Below are 18074 nucleotides of genomic sequence, written 5' to 3'. Positions count from 1 at the left end.
AATGCATTAGTAAATTAGAAACAAGGAAGTGGGAGTACCCATGGTTAACTACCAATCAGGATTTCCTGTCCTCTGATCAAATGGGGAAAATAAAGATTAGGGTTCTTAAAAAAAAATACATGCCATTGACCTCATATTTCTCTTGTTGGGAAATTACCTTAAGGAAAGTATGTGAAGATAGTTCTATAAAAAATATTTATTGTAACATTATTCATTATTACCTGCACACTGGAAGCATGAGGCTGTTTAAGAATATTCCAATCCATCTATACAATGACAAACTATTAAGAATGAGGCAAACCTAGCTGGTGTGGTGGCTCAACTCTATAATCCCAGCAGCTTGGGAGGCTGAGGCAGGAGGATCTCAAGTTCAAAGCCAGCCTCAGCAAAAGTGAGAAGCTAAGCAACTCAGTGAGATCCTGTCTCTAAGTAAAATACAAAATAGAGCCGTCCCTGCCTCATGGCTTTCGTAACCAGGCAGTTTGTGCGCTCCTTGTCTTCTTTGTCCTTTGGCCTCGGAGGCGAAGAAAATTATCGTCAAGCATGTGACGGTCATCGGCAGCGGGCTGATGGGCGCCTGGCGTAGCCCAGGTTGCTGCAGCAAGTGGCCACACAGTAGTGTTGGTGGACCAAACAGAGGACACCTGGCAAAATCCAAAAAAAGTATTGAGGAAAACCTTAGGAAAATGTCAAAGAAGAAGTTTGCAGAAAATCCTAAGGCTGGTGATGAGTTTGTGGAAAAGACCCTGAGCAGCATATCAACCTGCACAGATGCAGCATCTGTCGTCCACAGCACAGACCTGGAGGTGGAGGCCATCGTGGAGAACCTGAAGGTGAAGAACGAGCTCTTCCAAAGGCTGGACAAGTTTTCTGCTGAGCATACAATTTTTGCCAGCAACACTTCCTCTTTGCAGATCACAAGCATAGCCAATGCCACCACCAGACAAGACCCATTTGCCGGCCTTCATTTCTTCAACCCAGTGCCCCTGATGAAACTCGTAGAGGTCATTAAAACACCAATGACAAGCCAGAAGACATTTGAATCTCTGGTGGACTTTAGCAAAGCCTTGGGAAAACATGCTGTTTCTTGCAAGGACACTCCTGGGTTTATTGTGAACCGTCTCCTGGTGCCACACCTTATAGAAGCGATCAGGATGCATAAACGAGGAGATGCATCCAAGGAAGACATTGACACTGCAGTGAAGTCGGGAGCTGGATACCCTATGGGTCCATTTGAGCTTCTTGATTATGTTGGACTGGATACTACAAAGTTCATTCTGGATGGGTGGCATGAAATGGATGCCAAGAACCCACTGTTTCAGCCCAGCACATCACTAAATAAGCTGGTAGCAGAGAAGAAGCTGGGCAAGAAGACTGGAGAAGGATATTACAAATACAAACGATGCACAGCTTCTCTGGCTTCAGGAAGAAGTTTCGTGAGTGTGCTCTAACCAGCCCCGAGAGCCATGGGGATGCGCTTTGGTCAGGCAATCCCTCTCTGTGCAGTCTGTTCAATGTGCATTTCAATTATAATCTATCTGAGGCAATTATTTCACTAGTCACAGTAATGATAGATTCTTCCATTGATAATTAACTTCTTTTTTTAGTCTGTTCTTTTTTATGTATTTTCTAAAAAAACTTCACACCCTCAGTGCCTTGGAGCAAATGTTTCTTTCGAACCTTGTCTTTTATGTAATGCATTGTTTGAGTCACTGAGAAAGGAGAGGCCCTTCCTCCCAGAGTGAGCTGCTGGCTTCATGTTGCTGTGCACTCCTATGAGGAGCCAGCAACGCACACTGGGCATCTGTGAGGGACAGCAATCCATGCCTGCATCTTGCCTTTCTGAGAATATTTTGCTGCCTGCAGCTTTGAGCCTTATCCTGCATCTGGGTGTGACCTAAGATGTTATGTCTTTATTTGGCTCATCATCAAGACACTGTTGCTGGATGGGTGGGAATATCTGTGTATGTTTGGTTTCCAGGAAGACGTCTTTTCATGATCATTCATATCTACAAATCCTAATCATCAAATCCTAATCATTACTCTCTCTTTTTTTTTAATAAGAAATCAGAGCTGCAAACTCCTGTAAATTGTCTTCTAAGAAAATGCAATCTATTAATCTGTGAAAATTTGGAAATAAACATGTAACTTAAAATTTAAAAAAAAATACAAAATAGGGCAGGGATGTGGCTCAGTGGTTAAGTGTCCTGAGTTCAGTCCCTGGTTAACACCTCTCCCCCAAATGAGGCAAACCTCCACGTGCTAAGATTAGACCACTCTGATTAATGGGAGAGGACAAAACATGAGGTGCTGATTGGCATTTGCAGTATTATTTCTTTGTTATAGATGGAAAAAATTGAACACGTGTATAAATGTATTTTTGTAAGTATAAATATACCTTTTCATGGAAAACACTAATAAATGGTTATATTTGATGTATTATTGGTGGGAAAGAGCCATTTCATTGTGTGTATCTATCCTGTTTTATATGCATCATGTGTATGAATTGCTTCTATAATTTTTTAAAAGTCAGGTTTCTGTGCTGGTGCACAGGTCAACCAAGGCCCCTAAGACATTAGCTGCCATAAGGAATGTCAGTTTCTCTCTTTGAAATATTTTTTCCCCACCTTTTCTCTCTGGACTCACACCTTGGTCCTCCTAAAGGGACATTTAACTTTGTATCTAATAATGCACATTGCCTTTGGCATATGATGTCACATTTAGAACTACCGTGCCCTGAGGAAAACATATGGGGTAAACAGAGACGAATCCATCTCAGTTCAGTAGGGGACCCTCAAGGGGAACAGAGTCTCTGCCTGCATTTGGAGCTAAAACAAATAGAACAGCTGTGAATATTCTTCTATAGATCTCAGTACATGTGCGTGGATTTCTATGGGGTAAATACCTGGAAGTGGAATTACCGGCTCATCAGGCATGCCTAGACACTATCCAGGTTAGAAAATGTGGCCATGCTATTTTCCAAAGCGATTGTGCCAATTCACACTCCACCAAGCAACACGAGCGTTCTCAATGCTCTAGTCCTCGCTAATGCAAGTATTGCCATCGTGTGAATTTTAGCAATTTTGTTGGATTCGTCTTAATAAGATTTTAATTTTCATGTCCCTGGTGATTTAGATATCTGTTCTCTATGTGAAATGTTTGCTCAAATATCTACCTATTTTTGGTCTTTATGTTTTATAGTTCTTTTAAACTCTAGATATGGATCCTTTGTTGGATATTGCAAATGTCTTTCTTCGGTCTGGGCTTTTATTCTTGCTCGTTGATAGATCCTTCTGATTAATGATCATTCTAAACTTTGATGGAGTCTAATTCATCAATCTTTTCCTTTATGGTTAGATATTTGTATAATCCCTTCTGATTTTGTCTACTCTAAGACCCTGAAGATATTTTTGTAGATTATCATCTAGAAATATATATATATATATATATATATATATAACTTTTTAGTATTTAATAATTTTTCCTCTGAATTACTACACTGGCTAGAATATTCAACATAATCCTGAATGAAGTGGTGATAACAGGTGTCCTTCCAGTCACACAGGGAAAGTTCTCAATATTTCACCATTAAATTGTATATTTTTTTAGGTGATTTTGGTAGAAAGTCTTTATTAGATTAAGTAAGTTTACTTCCATTTTTAGTTTGTTAAGAATTTTTCTTTTTTCCTACATGATGGACATTGAGTCACAGTAAATACCTATTTTGCATTTATTGAAATGATCGTGTTTTTCTTTTTTTTTATGGTCAATCACATTGACCATGATGTATGTAAAATCATCTCTGCATTCAACTGGGCCATGAGGAGTTGTTCTTTTTTTACGAATTACTGGATTTGACTTTTAATTTGGTTTTGGATTTTAGTATTTGTGTTCATCATGAGAAAGGTGGACCTATACTTTTTCTTTCTTGACAAATTTTAATATCAAAATTATGTTGGTTTCATAAAACAAGTTCCTCCATTCTCTATTGTCCTAAAGAATTTGTGTTAAGATTATTGTTATTTTTTTCCTTACCCATTTGAAGGTTTTAGTGGTAAAGCTGATTGGGCCTGAATTTTCTCTGGGGAATGTTTGTGTGTGTGAATGTATGTTTAATGACAGATTTGACTTTGAAATCCAAACAGGTTTATTCAGATACTTTCTGTTTGTGCTAGTTTACATAGGTTATATATTTCCAGGAATGTGTGCAATTACATTTCCAAACATAATGACATTATTTATAATGTCTTCATGTTATTTTTTAATAGTTCTGAGATCTGTAGTGACATTCCCTTTTTCATTCCTAATATTGATAACTGTGCTTTTTCTTTCCTCTTTTTTAAAAATTATTATTCTTGATCAGTCTTTGAAGGATTTATCAGGGGGACTAGCCTTTTCAAAGAATTGTTGGTCTTACAGACTTTTTTTATGCTGTAGGTTTATTTTTCTTTTTCAATAATTTCTGCTCTTTTCTATCTTCTCCATTCTACCATTTTGGATTTAATTTGTCTTTAAAAAACTTATTACAGGGATATTTAGCTATTTGATTTTTATAGTTTTTTCTTTCTTAATATATATATATATATATATTTATGCTATATATTTTTTAACCTAAATGTGGGTTTAGCTACAATATGCAGGATTTGATATGTCATATTTCTATGATGATTTTGTTCAAAATGATTAAATATTTTATTAGGATTTCTTTTTTGACCCATAGATTATTTTGAAATGTATTGTTTCACTTCCTAACACTTAGTGATTTCTTTTTCTTTTATCATTGATCTCTAGTTCAATCTCTCTGTAGTTCAATCTGTCTTTGAAATTTGTTGAAATTTGCTTTATAAATTAGTGTCTGAAAAGTTTTACAAATATTCTACATTTTCTTTAAAAAAGAATTTGCATTATGCAAGTGTTGCTGCAGTATGTCCTTTGTCATTTAGAGTGTTCTATATTCTATTCTGAATTGTTCAAATATTCTATACTCTTAATATTTCTTTATGATTTTCTATCAATTACCAAAGGAATTATGTTATCGCTTTCCATCATAATTCTGGATTTTTCTGTTTGTTCATTTTTTTCTGTCAAATTTTTTTTTTTTGTATTTTTGAAGTTATTTTATGAGATGCATTCTCATTTAGAATTGTTACCTCGGTGTGAGTGTGACAGTGTGACTCATCATTATTAAAAGTCTCTGTGTTTTTGCCCAGGAGTCACCTTGGAGGAATCTCATCTACATTTGGGCTTTATTTAGATGGTTGGATGCTCTCCTTTAAATCTGAAACCGATGTTGGATTGAATGAGTCTGGGTATCTCTAGAGGTGATAAGTCCATTGTTTTTACAGAAGAGAATGTAAACGTTTGTGGCCAGAGAATGCACTGTCTCCTAAGATGACTAGTAACAACTCCTGTCATATTGTTTCCCCCATCAAGAAGGAAGGCTGTATCCATCGCCCTTAGATCTAGCTGGGCTTATGATTCGCTTGACCAATGGGATGTGGCAGAAATGAAGCTGGGCAAATTTCAAACCAAATTCTTTAGAAGCTTGGCAGAGCCTTTGTGTTTTCTTGGAACCCCAGATTATCATGTAAGAAATCTAATTGCCATGTCGGAGAGTCCCAGCCAGCCCCAGCTGGTGCAGCCAACTCAGATAAGGCACTGACCATGTGACTTAAGCTATTTTGGATTCTCCTACACCCCGTTATATTCCCTGATGAACATAGCCACATTCATGACCCCCAGATAAGCCAGGTGCCTGGCTGAGCATGACCAATTATAGAACCATTGCTTTGAGTCACCTGGCTTTTGTGTGGTTTTTTTAGGCAGCAAGAGCTAACGGGGATGGGTTTGTTCTATCTTTCTTAAGAAGGTCCTTTTTATCATTAAGAAATAACCCAGCCAGAAGCAGTGGTACATGCCTGTAATCCAAATGGCTTGGAAGGCCAAGGTAGAAGGATTGAGTTCAAAGCCAGCCTCAGCAATTTAGTGAGGCTGTAAGCAACTCAGCAAGACCCCGTCTCTAAATAAAATACGAAAAAGGCTGGGGATGAGGCTCAGTGGTTAAATTCCCCTGGGTTCAATCCCTAGTACCCCTACCCTCCAATGAACTTATTCTCTATAATGATTTTTCTCTTAAAGTCTTTTTCTTCAAGTTTGTTAATCATGTTTTTCAAATCTATATCCTTATGGATTTAGTTTACCTCAGCTCTCAATTTTTTGTATGCCTTTTATGGTTCCTGGTTTTTATGCATGCATGTTTTAATTTGAGTGCATTAACAATTTTTATGACGTTTTATTTCTCCTGATGATTATTCATCGCCTGGTACTATATGGCAGAGGCATTTACTGCTCGTGGAATAGCCGTAGTCTCACCATTTCCCAGCTCCCTAATAATAGAGAACCACATGATTTGTGTGTCCAATAAACTGTGGGTGAAAGTGGTACATCCTGATTCCAGGCTGAAATATACAAGAACAGGTAGGAAATGTTCATCAGCCCTTCCCTGGCTACTGGACCACAGCGTGTGTGTTTCAGAGAGTGGACTCATAAAAGGGTGAAGCCTCTCGCTGCCTGGGTCTGCTGCTGAGGCACATTGGACATGAAACTGAGATTAAAGTCAGCTTTTATGTGTTGATTCACTCAATTTTGGGGGTTGATTATTATTAACATTACACAAACTGTCCTTTCCTCAAACATACTATCAGAACAATTCTAAACTATCATACATTTCCCAGCCTTCCTGGAAATCATTTTAATATTCTTCATTCAAAATGAATCTGACTTTTATTAAGGAAGAATCCTTCTAGTTTTATTTTTTTATGTGCTCCAGGACTGCTTAAGTATCTTTGCAATTATCTTAGAATTTTAGAGCCAGAAGAATACTAGAGTTATAAAGTCAACCTAGTTAATAAGTGACCACACTGAATGTGTGTTAAATTCTTCTATCCTGAAGCTAAATAAATAACACACTGTCAACTTCATTCTTCTCTTGGTTTCGTTTGAATTTCCCTCTGGTTCTTCAGAGTAAGTAGGTTGGGGATGTGGCTTTTAAAAAGTTTCATTGAAGATAAAGTTTCATTTTTCTTTTTTTGTCGTTTGTGGTTGGTTTCAGAAAAATAAAATGTGGTAGATATGCATTTATTCTGAACTGAAAGATTCTTAGTCCAATAATAGGTACGTTGATTGGATGATTACTGTAACCACATTGGATATTTTGTAAAGATTACCTTTTGAAATCTTTGCCTCCACACTAAAAAAGTTAAATAGCAAAATAACCCAGGCAGTGTTCTTTCAGGCGGATATTGCTATCCATAGCTTATAAATGTATAATATATTCTTATTCTTAATAATGATTTTTTTCTTAAAGTCTTTTTCTTCAGCTCAAGTTTGTTAATCATGTTATTCAAATCTATATCTGTATGATTTTTATTTACCTCAGCTCTCAGTTTCTGGCTTTGTAAGACAAAGACTTGTGGACTATAATGGCAAAGCCAAGACCAGAATCCAGATCTGCCCGAGCCTTAACAAATTCAATAAAAAGATACAACAGTCACAGGCATTTGAACAGGAACTCAGATGCAATGCAAGTCTTAAAGCCGGCTGTAGCGGGGACAGTTTTCATGGCTGAAGAGTTACCTCTCAAGAGCAATTGTTAAGGGCTATTTTGGTGACAGGAAATGGAAACTCAGTGTTCTGAAGTTTAAAAATGAACACTGAACTATTTACAAAACATACAGATAATACTCAAAGATGTCTGGAGGGCATATTTAAAGAAAGAGGTAGGAAATTAGCCATAGAAATCTCATAATCATTGGGTGGGGCTGGGATATCTCTTAGAATTCTGTTCATCAATTTGGACAAGGGCCAGAACCTCTTAGGAGCTCTTTGAGTGATGAGGAGAATTTTAAATGTTGACAAAGAAGATGCTCTGGCATAGTGGCTAGGAGACAAGTGTCATATAATACAGTGAGGGAGAGAGAGTCGATACAGAAGAGAAAATCCTGGCAGCAAAACCAAATCAGAACAAAGAAAAGGCATTATTTCTTAAACGATTTTGCATCATTTTCTGGAGGAAAAATCTTACAGACAATGTACTATCATGACAGAGGGGCAAAGGAACACAGGCTCCGTCACCAGGTTCTGCCACCAACCAGTTGGGTGACCTTGGACAAATTACTGCAGTGATTTTCTTCATTTTAAAATGGGTGCCACATACCTACCCTCCTTGCAAATCAAAACTGGTAATGTTTTCCTTGCCTGTTTGGAACCTGAATGTAGGTGACACAAAATCTGTTGCCCTTTCAAAGATCTATTTACGTTTTCCTCTCTAACCTTTATACCAAGTTGCCTTTACCTGGTGGTGATGGATGCTTTTGTTAAAAGATAACTGAGTGAATGAATATATATTTAACAGCTCTATTGAGGTATAATTTTTAATGAGAAAAATCACTTGTTTGAGGATAGGAATGCAGCTCATCAGTGAAGCACTAGCCTAGCATGTGTGCATGATGCTCTGGGTTTGATGTCCAGCACTGCAAAAATTAATTAATTAATTAATTAAAATACAGCTCCTTGTTTTTATCAACGCAAACCAATTTCAATTCACTTTTATTTTATTTTTCATTTTTATGTTTTTATGGTGCTGGGGATTGAACCCAAGGCCATATGCAATGCTATGAAAATGCTATACCACAGAGTTATCCCCCAGCCTACAATAATTTAATTTTAGAACATTTTTCTCTACCCCAAAAAGAACCTAGTACCCATTTGCAATCACTTTCAACCCCCACCCACAGATCCAGGAAATTAGTTACTAATAATTTACTTTCTTTCTCTGTAGATTTGCCTATTATGAGCATAGAAACGGATTGGTACAGTATATGATTCTCTTGGGTCTGTCTTCTTTCACTTGGTGAAATGTTCCTTAGTCTGTTCATGTCGGAGCAAGCCTCGGTGCTTTGTTGATGTGTATGTCGTAGCTTGAATCTTCTTGAGCAGTACAACAAGATTTATTAAAGACTAGTGGAATTGTCTTTAGGGTACTGCCCACCGCAATCGAAGGTTCATAAATAAGGATAACAGAGAAAAGGAAGAAAGAAAATGTCTGATATCCACCATCAGCAGCTGCTCTTTCCAGGCAAGCTAACTATGCTTTTGGGTCACTTTGCATTCTGGCTACTGTTTCCCTAACAGCATCCAGATGGATATTACGTCAGAGTAATCTGACCCTTAACTTTTATCTCTGAATACTGGACCTGCTTTTTGTGTACTCTATTCTTGCTTAATTGCATGGGTCTCCAGGGCCCATAAGTCTCCAGCCTTCAAATTCTTTGCTACTTCTCTGATCTGTACCCATTCTCCCACCTAAGCCAATTCCTGGATATCACCCATCACTCTGTTTGTATTCCTTATTAATTTAGCTACCTGGACTGGGCATGTAGCTCAGTTGTAGAGCACTTGCCTAGCATGTTCAAGGCCCTGGGTTCGATCCCTAGCACTGAAACCAACAAACAAAAAGATAATTTGGCTACCTGGTTGTACTTAGAAAAAAAAAATTGACACAGGCACCTATCATTAGGTTTCTCAGGCAGATTTCCCCTCCTCTTAGAATACATGCTGGATCTGCCAAGGTGGATCTCACCTAAAATCTCTAAGCCCTTCTTTTTGTAGTACTTTTGCAACTCAGCCTTTTAAAATCAGACTCTGATTCTTTGAACAAACCAGTGAGGAAGCTTGTTGTATAGGAATAACTTGGATACTTGAATTATTCAGATATGAAATAGTCTTAGCTCTGTTGCTTATCATTCGAATGACTCCAAGCAAATTTTGCAAGATTTTGAGCCCCAGTTTCCTCATTTATAAAATTGGCATTATACTTGCCTAGAGGATTAAATAATATGTGCATAAAATATACCCCAAAGAGCTGCCTGAGAGGCAGTTATGAAGTTTGTCAGCCTGCCAACACTGCTTTTAGCTGTTCTCATTCACATAACTGTTTAGTCAAAACTGTTTCTAGTCTGGGTTTTGGGGGGTCCAGTTAGCCTTCCAAACCCAGAACTAGCATACTTAAATATTCCAATGTAGGTTCAGTTAGTTATAGAATTTGTAGAGAAACTTGTTTGCTTGAGGGTAGATAATGCTGTGTAGAGCCTGTTGGATTCCAGAGCAGTTCTCTGTTGGAGAGGCTTCTGACCAGCCTTTCATGACTTGATGAAAATGTCTAACTATAGCTAGTTTCATGGGATATGGCATGTCCCATAGGACCCCATGCTCAGGAGGACCCCAAGCTTGGTTTAATACTCTGCTGCTGCCATCTTGAAATTACTAATAGTTTTAACTTCGAAAACTTGTGTTTTGTAAATGAAATCTGCGGGGACCAGGCTGGGCGTGTGCTGAGGAGGTGCCTGCAGTATGCCTGTCTGCCTCCCCTGCTGCCAGTTTGCAAATGACATGAGCGATACTCTGTGGCCACAGAATCCCAGGTGGACCCAGCTTGCATGGGAGTTCAAGGAGCCTCAGAACTATTCTTCGTGGAATGTGGATGATTGACAGCCCGGGGAAGTCGCACTTTCCATTGGAACTAGAACTAGCTCACCACAGAGCAAGAAGGACATGGTATTCTAGAAAACAACGAAAGGTCAATTTCCTGTCCCTTTTTATGTTGCCTCTCTGCATTGGTTAATTGCTTATGATGAAAATAACACAGAAGGAAAACAGGGCAAGCTGGAGTGGCTTTGCCTTTCAGTTCTTACTCATCAGAAAACTCAAGGCAGAAAGTGCTCATAGCTGTAGCTCAGTGGCAGAGCGCTTGCCTAGCATGCGTGAGGCAGTGGGTTTGATCCTCAGCACCACCTAAAAATTAACAAATAAAATAAAGACATTCTATTTGTCTACAACTACAACAAAAAAAGTATTTTTAAAAAGTCTGGTAGGGGGAATAGGAAATATAATTTAAAAAGAAAAATGTTTCTTAACATCTTAAAGAAATGGAATATAAACAGTTGAGTATTTTTTAAAATCTGCAGCATTTCTACCTTTCTGATAAGAACAAAATGCATTTTGTCTGTACAAAGTATAAAATAAGAACTAATTTTGGTGATTCCACTGCTTTGGTCTGTGTACGAGGTGCCCTCCCAAAGCTCCGGTGTTGATGCAGGAATATTCAGAGGTGACAGGACTGGATTATGAGAGCTGTAAACTAATCAGTCCCTTCTAGTTGGAGTGGACTAACTGGGTGGTTACCTGTAGGCAGCTCACTGGGGGCAGGGCTGGAGGAGGTATGTCACTGGGGCATGTCCTGGAAAGGTACATCTTCACTGTGGCTCCCCGCCCCCCTGCTTCCTGGCCAGGCATGAATGGAGCAATGCCCCTCCACCATGCCCTTCCACCATGGGTCTCTGAAACCATGAGCCAAAATAAACTTTTCTTCCTCTAAATTGTTCTTGTCAGGTTTTGGTAAAGCAACTAACACATCTAACACCACTAACACAAAGCTGACTAACCCATCTACATATTAATTAAAAGCTCTTATATTGGCAGGTAAAATTGGCACTGAAGGAACATTCATGCTGATGACTTATAATTTTATTTTTTCTTTTCATAGGATGACATTAGATAGGAAATAAAAGGATTATGACAAGTCAAGGGAGGGTCTAAGAAAGAAAAGGAAAAAGCTTCATATTTTATTACTTTTGTGAGTGTATAGTACTGGAGCTAGAGCCTCTTACCCCAAAGCTGCATTCTTCACCCTTTCTATTTTTTTTATTTTGAGATAGGGTTTCACTAAGTTGACCTCAAACTTGGGTTCAAGTAGCTGTTATTACAGGCATGTACCACCAGGCCCTGTTATATTTTAGTGCCTTCAATGGTACATTTATTTTCTTGCCTTTTAAACGAGGGAGTTTGCATTTTAATTTCACACCAGGCCCCAAAAATTACATAACCAGTTTTGCATCTAATTTTGTTATCTTTTCTGTAGTCCCTGGGCAGCTTCCTGGGAGGAATTGTGGCTTCTTGAAAGGAGGACCCTGTGCAGGTGAGCCAATCTCCTTTTCTAATGAAAATCCTGATTTTTAAACCAGAAAGTAATAGAAGCCCGTGGGTTCGAGGCTTTCCACTAAACCCTCCAGCTTATGTAAATGTTTGCGGTATTATTTTTCCATGCCTCTGGGAAGTCCGATGACCCAACACACGTTTGCATAAACATGAAAGATATATTTATCTTGGGGTTCCTCTTTCTGTGGCTCTTGAACCGACGTTTGGGTGGGGGCTGTTTTTATATCTTACCTCAAGTTCATACTTGAGTTTAGAGATTTTATTACACAGGACCAGCAAGAGTTGGGATGGAGTGTCTGGGTACAGAGGAAGGTCGTGATAAAAGGGGACCCTGAAACCTAGGAACTAAAAGGATCATAGAAATTATACAGGGAAACTTTCTAACTTGGCTCAAGAGTAAAAGGCAAGGAATTGTCAGAAGCATCCGAAAGTCTTTAAAAATTTCTCATGTGAAAGCTAGAGAGAGAAAAGGAATTCAATAAAAGGGGATCTCACAAAAACAGAAGTGAGATAACCGAGCAAAGGGATCTAGAGGAAGGTTGAGGGTGGAAACGGGGAAGTACTGAGGAACAAAAATCTACCAAGATACGTTACATCTGGGTACGAGTACATCGAAACGAATCTTGCTTTTGTATGTGATTATAAGGCACCCATTAAAATTATAATAATAGTTTGGGTGCAGAGTGAGTGCATTCTACTAATCCCAGCGACTCGGGAGGCTGAGGCGGAAGGATTGCAAGTTTAAAGCCAGCCTCAGCAACTTAAGGAGGCCCTAAGCAATTTAGTGAGACCTTGCTTCTAAATTTAAAAAAATAATAATAAAAATAAAAAGAGCTGGGGATGTGGCTCAGTGGTTTAGTACCCCTGGGTTGGTACAAAAAAAAAAAAAAACTAATAGAAAGGGATCAGTAAAGAAAGTGAATCAAGGAAGAAAGGAGGAGAGGGAAATAGAAAGGGGGAATGAAATAGATCAAACGACAGTAGGTGCATGTACAAATACAGCATAATAAACCCCACTATTATGTATAATATTATGTACAAAGCACCAAAAAAAACCAAAAAAACAAAAATGAGGCCACAAAGTAACGTGCCGGGTGAAAGAAAGCTGAAGGGCATCTCAAGATTGTTGTGGGAGCTGATTGGGACAATCTGAACCAAGCGCAAGGGCAGGGTGGCCCGTGGGTTTGGATTCTGCTTGTCTCTTTGTGTTTTCTCATTTCCCTGGTCACGCAAGACCTAGTCCAGGGAGTCATTCTAAACCCCCTCTTTCACCTCCAATCAACCAACTGCTTTTCCTGAGTTTCCCACAAAACAAGTTTTGCACCCGACCTTTCTGACACACCTCTGGCTCTGGTCCCCTTCAGCTAACCTGATGATAGTGATCTCTCCCTGTCACCAGCAGGTCTTCCCCGCTTACAATTATCTTTTACACAGGCACCAGGAGGGCCTGTCTGAAGGGCTAATCTGAATGTTGATTGACTTTAAAACTCCAGTGGCCCTGGGTAGTTACAAGCCAAGGTCCTGAGTGCAGCAGTATATTATGCAACTCTGCTACTCAACTGCACTGTCCTGAACACATTTTGCTCTTTTATGCCTTGATGCATTATCTATTTCACACATTTATTAAATACTATGTTCCAGGCACTGTTCTTAAAATTTCATGTGTTTCTCTGAGTTCACATCAATTAAATTTCTATCGTTCTTTCCATTTTTTTCTGAGCTAGAAAGTAGGTCAGAATTTGAGTAACTTCAGCAAGGTCACATAGCCACTAACCAAGATTGTAGAGCTACTAACTGTGACCTAGCTTTGAACTCATATTTTCCTGTCTCCACACGTCAGTGATTTCTGTGTCTGCTGCCTCCCCCAGGAAAATGTCCTTGAGTATTTCCCTTGGCTGAATGTGGCAACGACTAACTAGGGTGCTGATCATACCTGTATCTTCATTAGGCAGGGAATTGTGGCTAAGTCCTGGCAGAGGGAATGTGGGAGGAAGGAATGCATACCATTTTCAGGGCTGACCTGTAAAGTCCACACACTCTTTCCTTTTGCAGAGAATTTGGAACCCTGAACAGAGTGGCTCTGTGAGATGCAAGGACCCTGGGTTCCAGGATGATGGTATGGAGCAGAACCATCCCCTTCAGCCTGGATGCAAAGGTTGGTATTTTGTTTTAGAGAGCTCCTGAGATGTCTGAGGTCATCAGTTATAACTATTAATGTTATTTTCCCTAAATCACAGGCTAAGTACACACTAATATTACTTCTATGTTATGTGAAAGTTTTTTTAAAATATATCTATCTCTTTCAGTACATTACTTTGGAAACTTCTTAAGAAGAGACACTTTTTCTGACCAATCTTTGTGTTTGATGCCTACTAAGTGCTCAATAAATATTTGTTGAGTTACAAAATGTGAGTGCGATAATAGTAATACTATCAATTCACACGTATTGAGTGCTTATATGAGAGAAGTTCCCTATCAGGCACTTGCATTTCTTGCTTTATATAATCCTCATAATTCACAAATGTTACCTAAGTGCTCGCTGCGTGTTGGTTTCTGAGAAGATGCACTGGGAATACATCAGGGAACAAAACAGATCAAAGTCCCTTTCCTTTTAGAGCACCAATTGTTGGTGGAGAAATCAGATAAAGAAGAAAAAAATGGAATATCAGAAGTTGAAATGTCCTTGGAGAAATATGAATATGGATGAGAGGTATTGATGGGAGTTGGGCAGGTTGCTAACTAAGCAGGAGGTCATAGAAGACCTCATAGAAAAGGAACAGTAAGTGCGAAAGACTGAATGGGGCATGTTCCCCCAAGAACTCCATGAGGCAGACATGACCTTCATTTTGCAGAGCAGGAAATGGAACCCAGAAAATTAACCTGTAACTTGTCTAAGAGCTTAAAGCGAACATGCAACACGTTACGGACTTGGAATACCTTGACTCAAAAAACTCCTGCTCGTTGAGAGGTTCATGTTAAATGAAATAAGCAAGACTCTGAGAAGTGAAGAGTTATATGTTTTCTCTCATCTGTGGGAGTCAGAAGAAGGGAACAAGGGGATCTCATAAAAATCTAAGGGAGATCAGAAGGCAGAGGAAAGTCATTGCAGGAGACAGGAGGGGATAGCTAGGGGAGATACTGGGGAGTGAAATTAATCAAATTATGTTATGTGGAGGTGTGCATATCAATGAATCTCACAATCATGTACCAATAAAGATTGTAAAACAATAACTTATACAAAACAGGTGAATGGATAAAGAAAATATGGCCTGTATATATACTGGGATACTATTTACCCATATAAAGGAGAGAATCCTGTGGTTTGTAGCAACATGGGTGAGCTTGGAGGACATGATTTTAAATGAAATATGTCAAGGCACAGAAAGAAAAATGCTGTATATTTTCCTATGTGGAAGCTAAAATCGTGATGTCCTAGAAGCAGAGAGCAGAATAGTGTTTATCAGAGGCTGGGAAGGGTGAGGGTTAGGGAGAGGATTGTTAGTGGGTACACAAGGTCTTTGGAAGGAGCATCATAATGCCATGTGCCCTAGATGCTGGCCATGAATCCACAGGACTTGTTTGCCCAACTGGACTTCAGTCTTATTCTGATCCCATCTCTTCCTTCTATACCCCTCTTTCTCCTTTTTGAAATGGAAACGTTTACTCTGTGCCATTAAATATTAGATATATGCAAATTGCTTTTAATCTTTACTTTTGTAGCTAAGAGTTTTCCTTGAGTCTCTGATGAGATCTTGGACTTTGGGGCAATGCTGGAACTGTTAAGACTCCGAAGACTCTTGGAAATGGACTAATGTACTTTGCATTGTGAGGTGGGCATAAGTTTGGGGGGGCCAGGAGCAGAATGCTATGGTTTAGATATGAGGGATCCTCCCAGAGCTCATGCGTGAGACAATGCAGGAATTTTTCAGAGGTGAAATGAGTGGGTTGCAAGGGCCTTAAACTAATCAGTGGATTAATCCACGGATGTGGATTAACTGGGTGGTATTTGTAGACAGGTAGGGGTGTGTGCCTCTGGGGTTTATATTTTGTCCCTGGTAAGTGGAAGGCACTGCACTCTCTGCTCCTTGGTTGCCATGTCTTGGGCTGCTTTTCTGGGCCATATCCTTCCGCCATGATGTTCAGCCTCACCTCAGGTCTAGAGATATGGAGTGGCCATCTGTGGACAGAGACCTCTGAAACCACGAACTCCAAAAATCTTTCCCTCCTCTAAATTGTTCTTGTCAGATATCTTGGTCAGAGCTACAAAAAGCTAACTGAAACTGTGAGTATAGGGAACCGTGGGTCAGGTGGAATAACTTGCAATGTCCAACAGCCCAGCAGGGTAGCTGTGGCTGACAACAATTAGCAGGGAGGATTTTTAATGTGTCCAACATTAATGATGAATGTCCAACAGAAATGATGAATTTTGGGGGGGAGGGGTGATAGATATGACAATCACGTTGATTGAATCATATTACACATTTTATCCATGTATTTAATGTACAATTATCGTGTGTTAACTAAAAATAATAGAAAAAATAAAAGACCATCTTGTACTTCTAAAAATTTTTATCGATGTCTTATAGTTATACATAACAGTGGGATTCGTTATGCCACATGGATGCATAATTCAATCAATCTTATTCCCCAGGACCTTCAATGTTCTATCTTGATAGTTTCCCTCGGTCTGCATTTTTTGTTAGTCACTCCATTCTAAAAGAATCATTGTGAATTACAACTGAAGAATGGCTTTCTAAAGACCAACCCAGCCTCTTTCTAGAGTGGCTTCTTATTCAACGGGGACTGGAAGGGTACATCCAGGTTCCTGCATGTCTCCTCTCTTCCACTAAAGAGACCATCTACAAGACTGAGAGCCGCTTTGAATATGGTGTTTGGACCCAGTGGGTCTTCTGGAAGCTGGGTGATAGATGTGGGTGTTTTGATTCCTCTGAGCTCATTCCTTGGTCCGTCTCTAATCTTGAGGTGCTGAGCTGCAGCAGCGGCAGCAGCTTCTTGATCTGGGGACGTTCCTAGTGGCAGCAGAGGCTCTGTGGATCTTGAGTCAGCTGGTGACGGTGTCTGCTCTCTTGCCAGCCCAGTTTGGCAGTTTGCTCCTGGGAGTTTTCCTTGAGGCTCATTCAGCCTAGGACCCCACCCTCCAGCCCTTTCCTCAATGTCCTGCATTAAGTCTTTTTCCTCCTCAGTCAGCTAGACTGGATTCCATTGTCTGCTCTGGGCCGTGACTCATACTAATTGGCACAAAAGTGGGGTGGTCATGACTTTGAAGATTGGAGCCGGGCTTTGAGTTGGTTTCCATTTATACAGATAAGACCTGCTGGCCCCTGTTGATCCCGTCATACGACGTCCTAGTCAGTCCAGTGTTCTGATTGCTATCTGGGCCTTGTTTCCTATTATGGTAGCTATGCCGTGGGCCCCCTAGTCCACTTTAGTAGCAGCATCTTTAATTTTATTTCTGACCTGTTTCTGTTTTGCTTTTCAAAGAGGCTAGTATTTGATTTTTTTTTTTCATCACCAAAGTATGTTTCAGGGTTGTGTGGAAAGTAATGTACTCTTAGCGAACATAGGGTGTACGTGAATGGGTCCTAGGTGATGGGTTCACTTCAATAATCTCATCTCTATACATCTTTGAATCTTTCCTCTACATTAAGCCAGGGAATTAGTATCTCAGCTGAATTCATCTCAGGCCACCATTGAGTACAGGTTTTGATCCACCAAGAAAGCAACTAATTAAGGTTTCTCCTAGATGCTTGAACCAGTACTAGCATTCAGAATCTTTTCCAAGTCTATTGATTTATTTAACCTCAAACAGGGTTCTATTCTTCCATCCTTGGTATTTTATTCTTAGCAAAATATCCAGATTTTTGCTGCTATAAGTTAGCAAATTATTTTTTATTTCTAAGTCTATTTAACCCCTTTTCTCTTTGGTTTTACTATGTAGTTGGCTCTCTACAACTGGTTGGAAAAGTGCTTTCAAAGAAAATTAAGTTGTTGTTGCCATT

The 18074-nt window shown here is 39.4% G+C and overlaps 1 long non-coding RNA gene and 1 pseudogene across 2 annotated transcripts in view; both read left to right on the top strand.

Annotated features, from left to right (window-relative positions):
- The first annotated feature begins 460 nt into the window (after window positions 1-460).
- On the top strand, window positions 461-1503 carry LOC144368415 (hydroxyacyl-coenzyme A dehydrogenase, mitochondrial pseudogene; annotated as a pseudogene).
- Window positions 1504-6956: 5453 nt separating this feature from the next.
- The window catches only part of LOC144368416 (uncharacterized), a 51480-nt gene continuing 40362 nt past the window's right edge, over window positions 6957-18074 (top strand). Inside the window, exons 1-3 of one of the 2 annotated variants that reach the window (XR_013428178.1) lie at window positions 6957-7023; window positions 11978-12034; window positions 14107-14209. This is a non-coding gene — a long non-coding RNA (uncharacterized LOC144368416). Of the gene's footprint in view, window positions 7024-11977; window positions 12035-13968; window positions 14210-18074 lie in introns of those variants that run through there. The other variant, XR_013428177.1, reaches the window with a different exon arrangement.

This window comes from Ictidomys tridecemlineatus, chromosome 11 (genome assembly GCF_052094955.1).
Source record: "Ictidomys tridecemlineatus isolate mIctTri1 chromosome 11, mIctTri1.hap1, whole genome shotgun sequence".
Classification (NCBI taxonomy): Eukaryota; Metazoa; Chordata; class Mammalia; order Rodentia; family Sciuridae; genus Ictidomys; species Ictidomys tridecemlineatus.
Note: the sequence above shows the minus strand (reverse complement) of the source record. Positions and strands in the feature narration are given on the sequence as shown.